At 35.6% G+C, this 15,460-nt stretch overlaps 1 pseudogene; it reads left to right on the plus strand.

The window, feature by feature from the left end:
• The window catches only part of LOC121407397, a 31,380-nt pseudogene that overhangs the window by 8,589 nt on the left and 7,331 nt on the right, over positions 1-15,460 (plus strand).

Below are 15,460 nucleotides of genomic sequence, written 5' to 3' on the forward strand. Positions count from 1 at the left end.
ATACAAGTATAGTACACTACAACAATGAAGGAATTTCCAAGAACACCATGCATATTAACCACTCCCAAATGTCCTAACTTGTGATTTTATATAGTGGGGGTAATGTTGAAATATCCCCATCCACGAGAACATTTGTGTCAATCATCCCCCCCAACCAAGAATACCGATCGACACCCATGCAAGTTTTAGAAAAAAATAAAAATACATCTAGAGTGCATTCAGAATACTATGAACACCATTCGATATTCTTCCACTTCGACCGCACCTCAAACATTTCGAACATGACCTAAACGTTTGGAGCGCCCACAAGAACTGGCCTGAATATTCCAAATGCAAATATAAAACAGTCAGAATTTTTAGAATGCCCCTCGAATATCCAAGAACGCAGCACAAATTTTAGACCTGACTCCATTGAGGCTCATTTCGACTCTAGTGCGACTGATGTATGAGTACTGTATGAGTAACATACTAATGTGATGAGTCGCCTGGTAAATTTACCTTATTAGAACCCAGTTGGATGAATTTGAACCCCCTCCCATAATTTTTCTAGACTTTTTATCTTTATTCATTCCAGCTGATTCTGCTTGATTCCTGCCGATTCCTAATATGTGATGGGGGTTTCGGGATCAACTCTTTCTATGTGCCTTTCTGGACAAGCATGGTGTTGTCAATGTTCCCGTGTTATTGTTTTATTTTGTCATTTGAATTATGCCACTGTACATGACATTGTACTTTGGTATTTTTGGGTACATGTACACTGCAGGCAGGCCTTCATGTAGGCCTACATACTTTGAACACAGTAGGGTCCATGCTTTGAACAAAGTGTCATACTGTATCTATTCAACATAGGGCTTGTTCAACAGATGGCAAGAAGAGCATATTTGATCAAGCAGTCAGTCAACAGACAGTACATTCTTTTAGCCTGATGTGATGACATTAAGTTGTTGATTGATTCTCATTAGGCGGTTTCAAACTGCCTCGATCACAAGAATCCCCGTTAAATTACGGGAACTGTTTTCGGCTAAAAAATACCCGTTAATTATTCCTGCATTCACACCGCCCCGAAACACATCCTTCGGGATAAGTTCCCGAAGTTACGAGCATGCGCATTATGGTCTGATAAGCAGGCAAGGCGCGAAATTCAAAATCACTAGCCCAGCAGCCACCCACGCCGCCGCGCCCAACGACACGCTGGGCTAAAAGTTCCCGTAATTTGCTTTCACATCGCCAAAATACCTGCGACCTTGGAAAAATCCCCACAAAAGTTCTCGTAATTTCGCCAAGTACCTACTATTTAGCGGGTATTTTCTTTCGGGGAAATTACGCGTAGTTTGCTTTCACATTACCAAAATACCTGGTATTTTCTGATCGGGGTAAATTTCCCGATCAGAGAATACCTGGAACTGGTGAACTTCGAGGCGGTCTGAAACCACCTATTGTGTACCCTCCATGTGTTCGTATCGTCATCCCAAGTGCCAATGGATTGGTGTAACATCCCCCAGTGTCACTTTTACACCAATCTAGGTGATTAATCCTAGGGTTGAGTTGGCATAGAGCATTACATATGTATTCATTTTAGGATCAATCACTCAGCTTTGAGTTGAGAGAGAGCGAGAGATAGACAAGAGGTTGCAGTTGCATGCCATTGAACTTTCAGGCTACAGAATGGGGGGGGGGTGGCAAATACAGGCTTAAATGGTCATTGGGGAGGGGGGTAGGAGGAAGTCAACGTATATTTTACACAAGCTTGATTGGTCATGTTTTCAAAATCTCACCTAAATGATTATCTTGTTTATAAGTCAAATTTACACTGTTTTCCAAGGAGCTTGGGCTTCAGTACCTCCTGAGTGACCAAAGGGTAAAACATCCCCCAACTTGAAATGTATAATTTTTAGACTTCTTTGATTTCTATTATTCAGTATCAAATTGATGTTTTTAAGAATTGAAACTTAAATTAAAACTGACTTTGAGAGAGGCCATGATTATTTTGAAGGCAATCCTTGAGTATTTCTACAATTCTGTAAGGTTTTGTTGTGGCATTGTTGTGAACAAACCTAAAATCAGAACTTTGTTTTGATGAACTTTTCACCTAAAATGTATTAATTAGTAAATGCACATTTAACATCAAAGTAAACAGTGTTAATGAGTTGATGACATGTCTACTCTCCTTAAGCAGATACAAAATCTTCAAGTTCTATTAAATACTGGTAGATTGGTGTAAAACCCCATTCACATGCTTGTAAACGATATATGATGAGACTGTACCTGCATGTTCTTAAACATAATATAATCTCAGATTAATATTGCCCCCAAAATGCTCCAAAGAGCCCAAGAGAATTAAAGATTTAAGTCATATTTTAAGAACTATTTAGAAATTTAAAAAAAGACATGATCGTTATTAGCCTTTCTTTCCTTCTAGTGAAATGTGCATTTAGTTTTGCTTTGATTAGATTGTCTGACAAAATATAGATATGTTTACATGTAGAAATCACGCTGAACACTAATTATTTTTTTACTAATTTAAAAGCGTTCCACATCTGTGTCCCCATTATATCCCCATTTTTCTATCAGCCAATCAGATTGAAGGATTTGAAAATCTTTCAACTGTCAACAACAAATAAAACACCAAGTTTTAGGAAAAGGGGGAGGGAGGGGTTCGTGTTATGAAATGCTTCAAGGTGCAAAAACATACTGAATTCCACATTTCCACAATGACATGTGAACATGTTCTCTTCTTAGATCACTTGGGGTGCTCACCCTGAATCCAGGCGTGGATCCAGGGGGGGGGGGCATGTTCCCCCCCCCTTGAGAAGAAAAATTAAAATTTGTAATGTGAAATATTGTTGAAACCGAGGTGTGCCCCCTCTTGAAATTTAAGACTTTTGGGGTTTTTTTCTTGTCAAATTATTTCGGGTACGAAATATCCTTAATTTGTGGTTGAAAACCTTTTTTTTTGGGGGGGGGGGCTTGTCAAAATTTTTCTCCAAAAGTTTTCCCTTCCCCTTTTAGAAAATCCTGGATCCACCCATGCTGAATTGATTTCTGATGAGTCAGTTCAGGGGAACTAGTTCATAAATGTGAACGGGGCCTCAGTCACTGCTTTACAGAGAATGTGATGGATGAGAGGAAGGGAAAAATGAGAAGGTAGCAATGCCATTTTATGAAAAGCAGAACTTCAATGTTTGTAATGCATATCACAGACCTTACCTATACCCTCTCTCTTGATGGGTAAAAAAGTTACCATGAATGCTTCCCTCCCTTTGTTTACATTACACACTTGTAATTCCGTTCATATCATAGTGAATATTTATTTGTGGGGATGTTAGATACTATTTCGTTGATAAAGCCTAGATCAAATGAGATTACCAAAACTCAATGATTGTAAAATGGAATTATGAATAATGAATAATTTTATTGATTAGAGAGTGGTTAGATACTGCTCCGACAGACCACATAAAGTGCTCTCTGAAAGCCCTTGAGACATGTAGGCCTACTTGTCTCCTATCTGAGGTCATCTAGGCACAATGTACCGTATGTTGCACAAGCAGGTTATGTCCCATATCATAACACATTTCAGTATCCGATTCATCATCTATTTTTTTATTCAGTCATTTCTTGCACAGTCTAAACTTTTAATTTCAAATGTTTGGATGTAACAAAAAGTAGTTAGTATCTGACATAGTGTTCACTGTGCAACATAGAATGCGACATATCGAGTTTGCCCTCATCACCGCCAAAATTGCCTCTGAAATCTTTGGGGCAAGTCCGGGCAACCATCTATTTTAGAGTCGGTCCAAGATCTGCCCAAACAATATTCAAGAACATCAATATTCTCTATACGGCAGAATGATAATTGCCAATACCATATAATTTTTAGTTGTGCAAAAAAAGTAGCCCTTCAAATGAAAGAAATTTCTTCTACATGTACAAATTAAAATTGATTTCCCACCCTGATAATGTATATGTATATTAAAGAGGGACCAGGCAGGGGAAAGGATTGGTAATGGTTTCAGTGCAAGTCAGAAAGGATTTGCCATGGATAAAGCATGAAGGTTAAGATGGTTTCAACTTCCCTAGATACTTTACATCCTTATCAAGGAGAACACAAAGATTCTCACGATATTGACTACCTTAATAAATCCTTTTGCACTGACCCAGTTGTAATAGTAGGAACATGTGGAATTTGTATGCAAAGTAGGTACAGAATAAATTTTGTAGCACTCCTTAAACTTGTCTACAGTAAAATCTTTGCCAAAATTTGCTGAATGATAATGAGGACTATGATGAATGGATAGATGGACTGACGGATCCAATGCAATGATTACCATTTTACAAGTTTTCAGCCAATCAGTTATGAACATAATACCCCCATTACACCAACGCTACGTCCATGCAGTTCTCGCTACGTCAAAGAAAAATTGCCATGACGCAGTGGGAACTGCTGCAGCGTACTGAGAGCGTAGAGAGAACTGTTATTGACGTGGCAAAGTCTGCATGATCTCCGAAAACAAATTTTCCGCTACGTGGACTTTGAACATGTCCAAAGTCCGCGTAGCGGAAGCGCCGTCTAAACCGAGCGTAGTAATGACGCAGTAAAGACCTACCAACAGCTTCATAGACGTAGCGGACACCGAAAGAACGTGGCAACAACTCTGTCCATGTCTACTGTACTGCCACTACGCGGCCACCACGTAAACTCGGTTGGCTCTACGTCCAAATAGACGAAGGTACAGAAAGTCGCGCAATCTGCTGGATGTAGTCGGAACGTAGCGGGAACCGTTTCGACGCAGCATGGACCGGCTCTGCGCGCAGAATGAACTTTGTGGGCCCACTACACACGCAGCATAAACGTCACATTAACGTGATGCGGACGTAGCACGCACGAGACAATTTCACATCTTTCGAGAAATTCAAACAAAGTTGGCGCCACGTCCCAGGGTTTCTTCTGAACTTCATTAACGTAGCGGGAACTTCGTCTGGTGTAAAGGGGTATTAAAAAGCAAGGATAATAGGAACCAGAAAATAGCATGAATGCTAGTCAAGTCTGGCCCCTTGTACATGTAGTTTAGGCAGATAAAAACATGTTTCTTAAATTGTAAGTTAAAAATTAGCAATCATGAGTCTACTATATATACTCCAATGTTTATAAATGATGCCTACATAACAATTTAACAAAATGAATGAATGATTAATTAAATGTATATATTTTCAGTTAGTAATCGCATCTTAGAATGATGTTTTTTTGTACTTGACACAGACCCCATTTTGATATTTTGGTATATGTTTCTTTTTTTGTATACATATTTATTATTTTGTGAGCCACCATTTGCAATAATAGTTAGATAGTGGCTGCTTTCTATCATTTGGAAAAAGTACTGTCTAAATCCATTTATTTATTGTTAATATTATTTTCCCTTGCCTCATTCTTTTAACTATCACCTTTAACATTGAAGGGGGGAAAATGATTCTGATTTGTTTCTAAAAAATATATGGCCTTTTGCACAAAATGTGCATGAAATGGACATCTTGACTGATCATAGACCATTTGTGATTAATCACAAATGTTAGTGGTACTAGGTCATGACGACATAGTTTTAAGAAATAATGCTCTCAATGTGAAACCAGGATTCAATTTCCAATATAGTCTTGCTAAAATTGATAATTGCTGGAAGTCATTTTCCTCAACTTCTCAATAACAGAATGTGGGGGTGAGAATTGGACACATAACAAAATATTTGCTGGCTCATTGAAGTAAGTTTTCTCACAAAATATTCCCCATTGACATTGTTAATGTTCAACTTTGAAATATTATTTATGATTCAGGCTTTATTACTGAGATGATGACTTATATTTTTGTACTTTTTTTTTTGTCTTTGTTATTCCTTCCCTTTTCCCAACTCTCTGTTTTCTCCCAATAATTCCATTTTTCTATCTATCTTCCCCTTGTTCTATTTTCTTTTATATTTGTATTCTTTCTATATTCCCTTTTCTTTGTCTCCTAAATTTGTCATCCCTCTATTTCTTCTCCACTACAGTGTATTTCCATCTCTTCATCTTTTCATTCCCTTCTCTCCCTGACTGCAGTTCCCCTATGATGTCCATGGTTTGATGCTTGGGTAGACGGATCTAGTGTCGCAGATGTTCTTGCCATGCATGGAATTAATTAGCCACCCACTGATTGTTGCTGCATTGCTGTGTTTCACCTAATTCATCTGGTCTTTGAAAGGTGAGTATTGGTTTATTCACATTAAATTGGCTGTGACTGGTTTGGAAGAATACTTAAAATTCTTAAAATGATCTCGAAACTAGAACAAGATTGTTGTGTGTTCTACAAGATACTGAGCAATCTCGTGCTCGCCTACCTTGCAGTTAGAAACCATTGATCATAATAGACAATGGAAACTTAACATGAACACAATCCCCAATGCACTATTTAAGGATAAATCATGAAGGGGGGGGGAGATCATGTAGGACAAAGTAAATATTGTTCACACCATTTCCATCAACATCCTCCATGTTGTGTCTGACCTTTTCAATCCGGGGATCCATGAATGAACAAAGGTGACTGGGGTCAAAGGTCAAAAGGTCAACTTAAGGTAAACCCTATTTTCACAACCTCTCAGGGGGGAAAACTGGGTCTAGGGATTTCCTTTGTCACTGGGGGATCATCAGAGCCAGGATGTGCTTGGTGCTGAGTGAAGGAGACAGTATGGAGAAAAAGCACCATTTCAGCATTATTCTTCAAATGGATGCAACCTTCCCAAGAGAGCTGAGCTAGCAAATTAAATTTTGTCAGTTTTAGTCAAACATTTAGCTCTGTGGTTTCACACCTGACAGGGTAACTGCCCTGATTGCCATCCTCGTACTGAAGAAGAAATAGATGAAGCAGAAGACATTGTCAAACTACAGTGTTGCACCACATGGGATCTTATGTTGTTCATGGAAGTTCTTCAGGGGAGCATTCTCTTTTGTAGATTATTGGCAGCCAGTTTGATGCTTCGGAGTTCTGATGCTTCTGAGTTCTGGTGCTTTCTTCAATTAAAAACCGCTAACTGATTCTAAACTGTCCAATGAGGTTTGCGATATCATCCTTCAAGAACGATTACTGTATCCTTCTTCAACAACATATTTTACCTGTAACTGATTTCACATGTCTCAAGGGTCAGTAAATCTCCTTTTGACTGTTGCTGCCTTCAGTGAGAACTAAATGATTTTACACCCTTCTATCAATCAGTGATAGTCTTTTGTTTTTCGGTAGTATTCTTCAATATTACCAAGATTTATTTGCAGCTGATTTCACACTACTCATAGGTCAGTAAAAATCAGTCTGTCTCTGTTTTGCCGTGTACTGGTACTGCATGTATTCAATGAGGATTGATATTTTAGTTCCTGAGGACTTGCCTGCTTTGTTTGTGATCTCTACATACATTGGCCCGTATTCTGAAGTCGGGTTTAACTACCATGGTCTATTAACTCAGTGCTAAAATTATGGGAAGCCAAAAGTGTCAACATTTTTATGTTTCTTTAATTCTATGTTTCTTTAATATGTTTACTGTGCTCTTTCCTGATTCATCGATGGTAGAGACATCTATTTATACATCCTAGACAATTATGAAACATTTATGAGCCAAATGAGCTGAAATATGATATCTCTACTGTTAGCGATTTATGTAACAATTGGCTTTCAATACTTATACCATAACTTTAAACCTGAGCTTAAATTAAACCAGACTTCAGAATTCGGGCCATTCAGTTTTAATATGTGTATGTGCATTTCTGTATTTCTGGAATGTAATGATGGTGATACAGTATTAGTCAATCTGAGGGCCATTTCATGAAGATTATTTCAATTTTTGCAGATCTGACAATAAGGTGGCTCTTCATGAAATCATAATAGTTTGCAGCAATGACAATGCCACTTGTTCAGGGAGGAATAAACCTTGTTTTTACATTATTATGATGAAACAATATTTAGCATTTCCATTTTCTTATGATAAAAAACAAAATAGTGATTGGATGATGTCATTGGTACTTTGACAAGGACACCAATGTACTGTTTTTCCCATGGACCCCCTTCTTCTCTCTATATTTTGTATAATCCACTATGGTTTTAGAGCCCAGCCTATGAAAGGCCAATGGCCTATGCTGGCTCCCCCATATTCTTTGTATTTATAGATATGTCATCTATTGTATATTGTATTTAAATATTTTTACGACAACTGGAAATAGATCAAATGAAAAATGAAAAAAAGGGGCTCAGATCAAGTCGTATAATGTTGATTTTATTCTTTCATTTCCACAGATGATCATTGTCACCTGATGCGAAACCATCGTGTCAAGTTTTGAGTGAAGAATCAACGCAGCTCCTATAAACCATTCTGTGGCTTTCCAGCTTGTAAAGGGCAGGCATCCTCTTTTCAAAAGGGAGACAGAAAGCTGATCAGATGAAAGAACTTTCTCCCAGTCATGATAAGTTATATGTTCATTATTAAGGTAATGAAGCAGAGCAATGAATCACTACTAACACATTGATATTGTCTGAAAACTAACATAATAGACCTTATTTCTGCATATGACGTAAATAAGGTCCTCCCTCAAGCGATATACATGTATGTAAGAAATACATACGATAAACCTTTCTCCAGCTGTACGTCACCAAGCCATGGAAGGCAATGGCTTTAGCCTCTAAAGATGGCGGTGCGATGACATCAATGCATATGGTCCATCGCTGTCAAAGACCAGTGCTTCACAATAGTTAAAATCAAACAGCACTGTTATCAAATTATCAGTCCTGAACTAGAATGATTTGCTGTTTAATATGTAACATACATATTTGGTCTACTTTTCATACCCAATATAATTTCTTGGCACTGACTAATGGTAGGCCTACTGTTATCATTCTTGTAGTTATAATAACGTCTTGTTGTGTAATCAGATACAAATTATATTTGAGGTTACACTTTTGAATTCACCAATCAGTTCTATGAATTTTTGTGGTTTTTTTTTAAAGTTTCAACTTCTACCCTATACCTTACTTTTTAAATACACAATAGCTTGTGTCCTCAGACTAAACGGTACTTTTATAAATCTTGTGTTTTTTGCTGTGTTATCACTTTCTAAATACCCAACAGGTCGTGTCTGTAGACTAAACCAATCAGTACTTTAATCAGGCAAAATGGGGCGTACCATGCTTCGCCTGCTGGATCGCCAGGCACCGAGCATCCTGCGTAGCCTCTTCTACATCATCCTCGTCTGTATCTTAGTCCTGGCGGTGGACGTCATGCTTCTCCAGTACAGCAAGAATAGCCGCTCCACCAATCTCTTCGGGTACGGCGAACTGGGCATGCCACCGCGCCGTTCCAGGCCCCTAGGTAAGGGTTGTCTGATTTTGGCATTAGTAAGGATCAATGCTCAAAGGAGAATTAGGATGTTGTCTTCATGTAGACGTCTCACTGCATGTCCATGTAGCTCGTACATTGTTGCAATGTAGTGCATGAAAAGTTTTTAGAAATTGGCCACATCATCATTTTACATTTGTAGTTCTAAAATATGTTAATATTTTACAAAAGTAAAATTATGGCATTTTGGAAATTATGGCTATTTTTAGTTGTAAGATCTATTGCATTTTGTTTCTTGCAAAAAAGGCAATTTTTTGTACAAAGGTAAAATCATTTATTGTTATTCCTTCTGCTTTACTGTACTGAATTAATATTTAATTTAAGAGCAAATATGATATGATAATGAAAAAAAGATAACTTCATTACCTGCATTTGAAATGATAAGTGCATACTTTATAAAACATACAACTGGAAATTTAAGTGGTGTTGGTCATTAATGTTCTTTTTTCATTTATTGCGAGAATACCTTACTGCTTCGATGAAAATTTTTTGTCCTCTAGTATGTAACAGGCTTTTAAGGAGAGATTCTCCTTGTGAAATGCTGAAATAAACATCCATTATAGTTCACACCAAATTCACCTACAAAGAATTTCAAGTTTGTATTCATATTGCTTCTTTTAAATTGTTTTACATCATTGATATGTAGTGTGATAAAAGCATGGATATTGCAGTGAAAAGGTTAGCTATTCACCCTTTCAGACATGTTATATCATTGTTAAATTGCTTGTTTTCCCCGTCATTCATTTTGCATTTTGCTCATAAGAATCTACATTTGTCTTCAACTCATTGGCTCATAATCTGAACTTGGTTTTAATTTATGCCCCGGCCCAAAGTTGTGGTTTAACTATGGATAACCAATTAATCTAATCTCATAGAGTAAAAGCTCAATTTGTTACCTTATTTGGCACTCACATCATACATAACTGACTGGAATAATTACTGAAATATTTCTTTTCATTATTAAAAGGAAAGTGCCAAATTAACATTGGAAACACATAATGTAAAATGTAGTTTTTGAAATTGTTGTTGTCCCATGATAACTTTGCATTAAGTTATTAAGAAATGTAGACTTTGATTGGTTGCTGAGCGCTGTAGTTTGTAGAACAGACCCTTTGGTAATCCCTTTATGATTGTGAAATTTAATTTCATTTTTTCAATGCTTGGGCAGTATTCCAGTATAAATTTACATATTCAGGCCCATCCAGATATGGATGATTTTTATGGATATATGCTATGAAAAATATCATCTTCCCATGTGTGAACAAACCTGAAATTGCTTCTTTTTCTTTCAAATAAGAGCAAATGCATTTACTTCATGGGTTTGGTCAGGGTTTGATATCTCAAGAGTTAAAAACCACCCAGTAATTATCTCTATAGCAGGATGACAAATTCTTAAGTAAATTGATTTATCAGTTTGAGTTCAACTATTTCATGTTTGGTTTAACAATATTGAATGTTTGAGAGTATAAAAAATGAATTTTCCAGAAAATAAACTCACAACATGTAAAAAATGAATGAAATTGGTATAATATCCAAAGAAATCCTCCCATTAGGTATAGGGCATTGTATAAAAATACATTTATTATCATTGTAATCATACATGGGCAAGAGCAAAGCAAACATTGAGAGTTATTGGATGCCAAATGTGGAAATGCAACCATGTTCTGAGTGTAATATATTAGTGTTGTTTTCATCACATCATACATTTTCAATTTTAGGTCCTTAGAAAAAAGGGTAAGTAAAATCATTCATTGAACCTTATTTGTGGTATTTCATGGTGCGATAGCACACTCTTATTCTGGTACCCCATTTCACAATAGCAAGTGTCAAACATCGATGACAAAGTATGAACATCCAATCAAATGCAATTAAGTTTGCTTGGCAGGCTTAATCATAATTGTAACTTGCTATGGTGTCAATGGCCTTTCCATAGCTTCTTGCAATTTCAATTTCAGATTTGCAACTTCTTCCTCCTGCCCTCATTTTCATCTTTCTGCTTTTTTCTACCACCTTTTTGCTGATTTTCTGTCATAAACATGTTAAACTTTCATATCATTTGGTTCTTTGATTCCTCTTTCTGCAGAATGCATTAAAGGAAACCAAAACCCGAGAAGAGAAGTAATCTTATTGGAAAGAGTAAAATGAGAGAACAATTTTAAAAAAAGTTTCATCAAAATCGGTTATGAAATAAGCAAGTTATGGGAGTATGAAAACTCTTGTTGTACTGTCTATGGGCATCCTCAAATTGGCAAACGTGCTTCAAAATAGCTGATTTTGTGGACAACTTTCCATTTGTTTTGTACACAAATTTTCAGATTTTCCTCATCTTTCAAATTGCATCTTTGCCTCCTTCTGAGCACAACATATGTCATGTGAAAATATAATCCACACCATATATGTCAAGGTCATGAGGAGATAATATGAAATACGTAAAATTAAGGGGAAAATCTGAAAATATATGTACAAAACAAATGGAGAGTTGTCCACAAAATCAGCCATTTTGAAGCACGTTTGCCAATTTGAGGATCCACATAGTATGTATAACAAGACTTTTTAATTGTCCATAACTTGCTTATTTCATAACCGATTTTGATGAAACTTTTTTTAATTTGTTCCTCTCATTTTACTCTTTCCAATAAGCTTGTTTCTCTTCTTAGGTTTTGGTTTCCTTTAATGTGACCTGCCACACCAAAACCAATAATAAGTCCCCCAAATTGAATTTCGAGATTTTCGTTGAGCTTGAAAAACACATCCAAAAAGCTTCACAATATTTGTGAAAAATTATTAACAATTGCCCACTCCAGTACTTTATTTAAGTCCACTGATATTATCTGAATAAAGATGCTCGAGTTTTAATGGAACATTTAAATTAAATAATTGAATAATTCCAAAGTAAAATCCAAAATGAAATTTGAAAAAGGTGGATGTGTTGCTGTTTACTAGTATTAAAGTGTATTCAAGCAAAAGGCAATTTTGACTCATTATTGGGAACCCATTTATATACTCAAATTAAAAATTGCTTAGTTTCTTATTAAGTGTATTTTGGTTTGGTTTGGTTTTATTTCCTGTATAAAAATCAAAAAAATGTACAGTGTACAAACATGAAGAAGTATTGCGAGTATTAATGTCATATTAATTGTTAAGAATTACTGATGGATCACTCTATTCAGAGCCATTGATATAATGGCTTTGTTCTTTTTAGAGGTCCAATTCTGTATGAATGAACTTATTTATTTACAAATATTGCATTGTACCTTTATTGTCAATAGTCATGGAAAACAAAATAAAATACTTTGCAGAAACTTTATGTCCTAATGAACCTTTTGAATGGTAGTTTCAACCTACGTGTAACAATTGGGTGATTCCATGCTAGAAAATGAGCAATTTTCACAACATTTTTCAACCTATTTTCCAAACAAACAAAGAACTTCAATGTATTTTTTGGTAATAATAAAGTACTACTGGGTAGTCATGTAAAAAAATGACAACTAACAAAAATATGTTGTCCATGGGTGTATTAGAGGTGAAAATGTTGTGTGTCGTACGGGACATTTCTGAGTCCTGTATAACACACAACATTTTCACCTGTAATTCACCCATAATCAAACATTTTTTGTTGGTAATCAAGTTTTTCATTTGACTATCTACTTTAGCTTTATTTTTGACAAAATATAAATTGTTATTGCTCAGGCAATCAGCTAAGAGACTAGATATTGTTGTTAAAATGTCAAGTACATGTACGACACGTATGGAATCACCCAATTTATCATTGAAAACATACACTCTTTGTGTATGTAATATCTTTTGATATAACCTTTGATATAATTCCTTTCATTCCTTCTACATGATGTTAGTAGGTGGAAGCTCATAAATGAATCTTTATGGTTAATGGTTGATTGGCATATATCAATAATCTACTTAATACTTAATAATATGTTATGAGTGTCAGTGTTGTGTGTGCATGATTTTGACTCACATTCACAACTAGCAACTGGGTGACAATTTTCTGAGTTTTTCTAAAATCTAAATCAGTCCTTTCTTTATTCTTCTTTGTTTGGATCATGGAAATATGATTTAATAATTCCATTCCTTTTTCCTTGCTAATGAGTTAATGGCACTAATTTGTAGCTTTGTTCTGTAAGTACTTACTAATTCAAATGTACATGAATCTGCTAACTTACAAACTTCTGTAAAGTCATTTTGGTTAGTACTGTATATTATGCTCAACTGTTACAAATATTAAAACAAATTATTTGGAAGAGTTTGATTTTTTTGTGGGTCCTTTTTTTTTATCAGTATTTCATTTAAATTTTATTATTATTACTACAACTACCGGTACTATTTTTATTGTTATTATTCTTATTCCCATGACAAACAAATTTTGAAGGGGGTATGTAGGAATCAATGTAAAGCGGGTGGTCTGTTGCAAATTTTGCAAATAAAAAATAATTCTTCAGTTTTTGACCACACATTGGTCTTGAGGTAAAGATGTGCAAGACGCATTTTCACATGAGTTTGATATTGTGTTGCTGTAGTAACAGTACATAACGGCATAAAAAGTAAAAGCCTTGCAGTTCAAATTACTTGTCCAGTGCTCATGAAATAAAGTCCTAAAATAAGGTTTTCCTAATGGGGGGGGGGTGTGTTATTAAATCTTAGGTGATCTTTCTAATTATAATTAGAATTAGTTTTATAATTACTATTCATATTCTCATTATAGTGATGTAATTATTCTCATCATTATTGTTTTATTATTATTTTCATTACATTATTATTATTGTCATATTTTCTCTAGTTTGGGGGAGTACTGCAGAATACTTGTATTCAAATACAACTTCAAGTCATCAAAACAATACTTGCATGGAATTTAAGAAACAGATATGCTGAAAATAGGAAAAGAGGGAAAAGATAACTGAAATTTCTTACTTTTCAAATGTGTACTAGATTCGGATGAGCTTGAGGAAGACTTTAGGTCTAGGAGACGACCCATGAGACATAAGGTCAAAGCAGACCAGAGTGGACCTCTTCCATCCTTAGCTGTTCCTATCAATAGGTAAGTTCTTTTGGTAAACTGCCTCTTGGTCTAAACCCACTTTGGATTCTTGTAGTAAATCATTATTGATTTATATCATCTTTATTTGCACATTAACCCTAACAAGACGGGGGGGGGGGGGTGATTCAGCCCCCCTCAACATTTTTCACGATAAATTTTTTGACCGGGTCACTCGCTGACTTTTTACTCTCAAGTCTCACGCAAATTTTAAGACCAAAATTGTGACACGATTTCGAAATTAAACAACATTTCGTAAGTGCATGCAGACCCAAAATTACTCAAAAACATGAATTTATTTACAAATCCAATGCAAATAGTGTTTTTATCCAAAATTCATAAATGTATCATTAATTTTCCTTTTGCTGCTTAAAATCAATTAATTTTATATTTTTTTATGGTCAAAATAAAGTCTCTGACAATTTCCATTGAAAAACAAAAAGTAAAAAAACAAAGATATACATAAGAAATGTAGAAAACAATAGAATACACAAGAAAATAAATGTGATTTTGAAATTTTTGAAAAATAAATTTGATCAGATGCCTATCTAGAATATGTGAAACAAAAATTAGCATTTTAGGGCATTATTTTATTAAAGGGGAGGGGGGCTGAATTAGCTCCCCCTGTCTTCTTAGGCGTTGAAATATCCCAGTCTATTTAGGGTTAAAAAATGGCACATTCACATACAGTTAAATGGGGGGGGGAATACACAACATACCATACAAGTACAAATAGGTGGTGGTCCCACCGCCTGATAACTGTGAAAAAGAGAATCAGCCCAGAAAGAATGAGTAAGATGAGAGGATCAATAAAAAAAAAGTAGTAGTCCCACCAAATAAGAGAGCGACGAAAGCCTGAAAAAGCCCCGCTGCAACTTCCATGGTTATGGTTAGCCACGTCACATTTTAAAGTCAAATATTTCCCTACAAAATATGGATTTTGATAAAAAGAGTAAAAAAAAGAAAGGGTAAGGCTGCAAATTTTATCAAAATTGGATGTAAAATAAGAAAG

Source organism: Lytechinus variegatus, chromosome 2 (genome assembly GCF_018143015.1).
Source record: "Lytechinus variegatus isolate NC3 chromosome 2, Lvar_3.0, whole genome shotgun sequence".
Lineage (NCBI taxonomy): Eukaryota > Metazoa > Echinodermata > Echinoidea > Temnopleuroida > Toxopneustidae > Lytechinus > Lytechinus variegatus.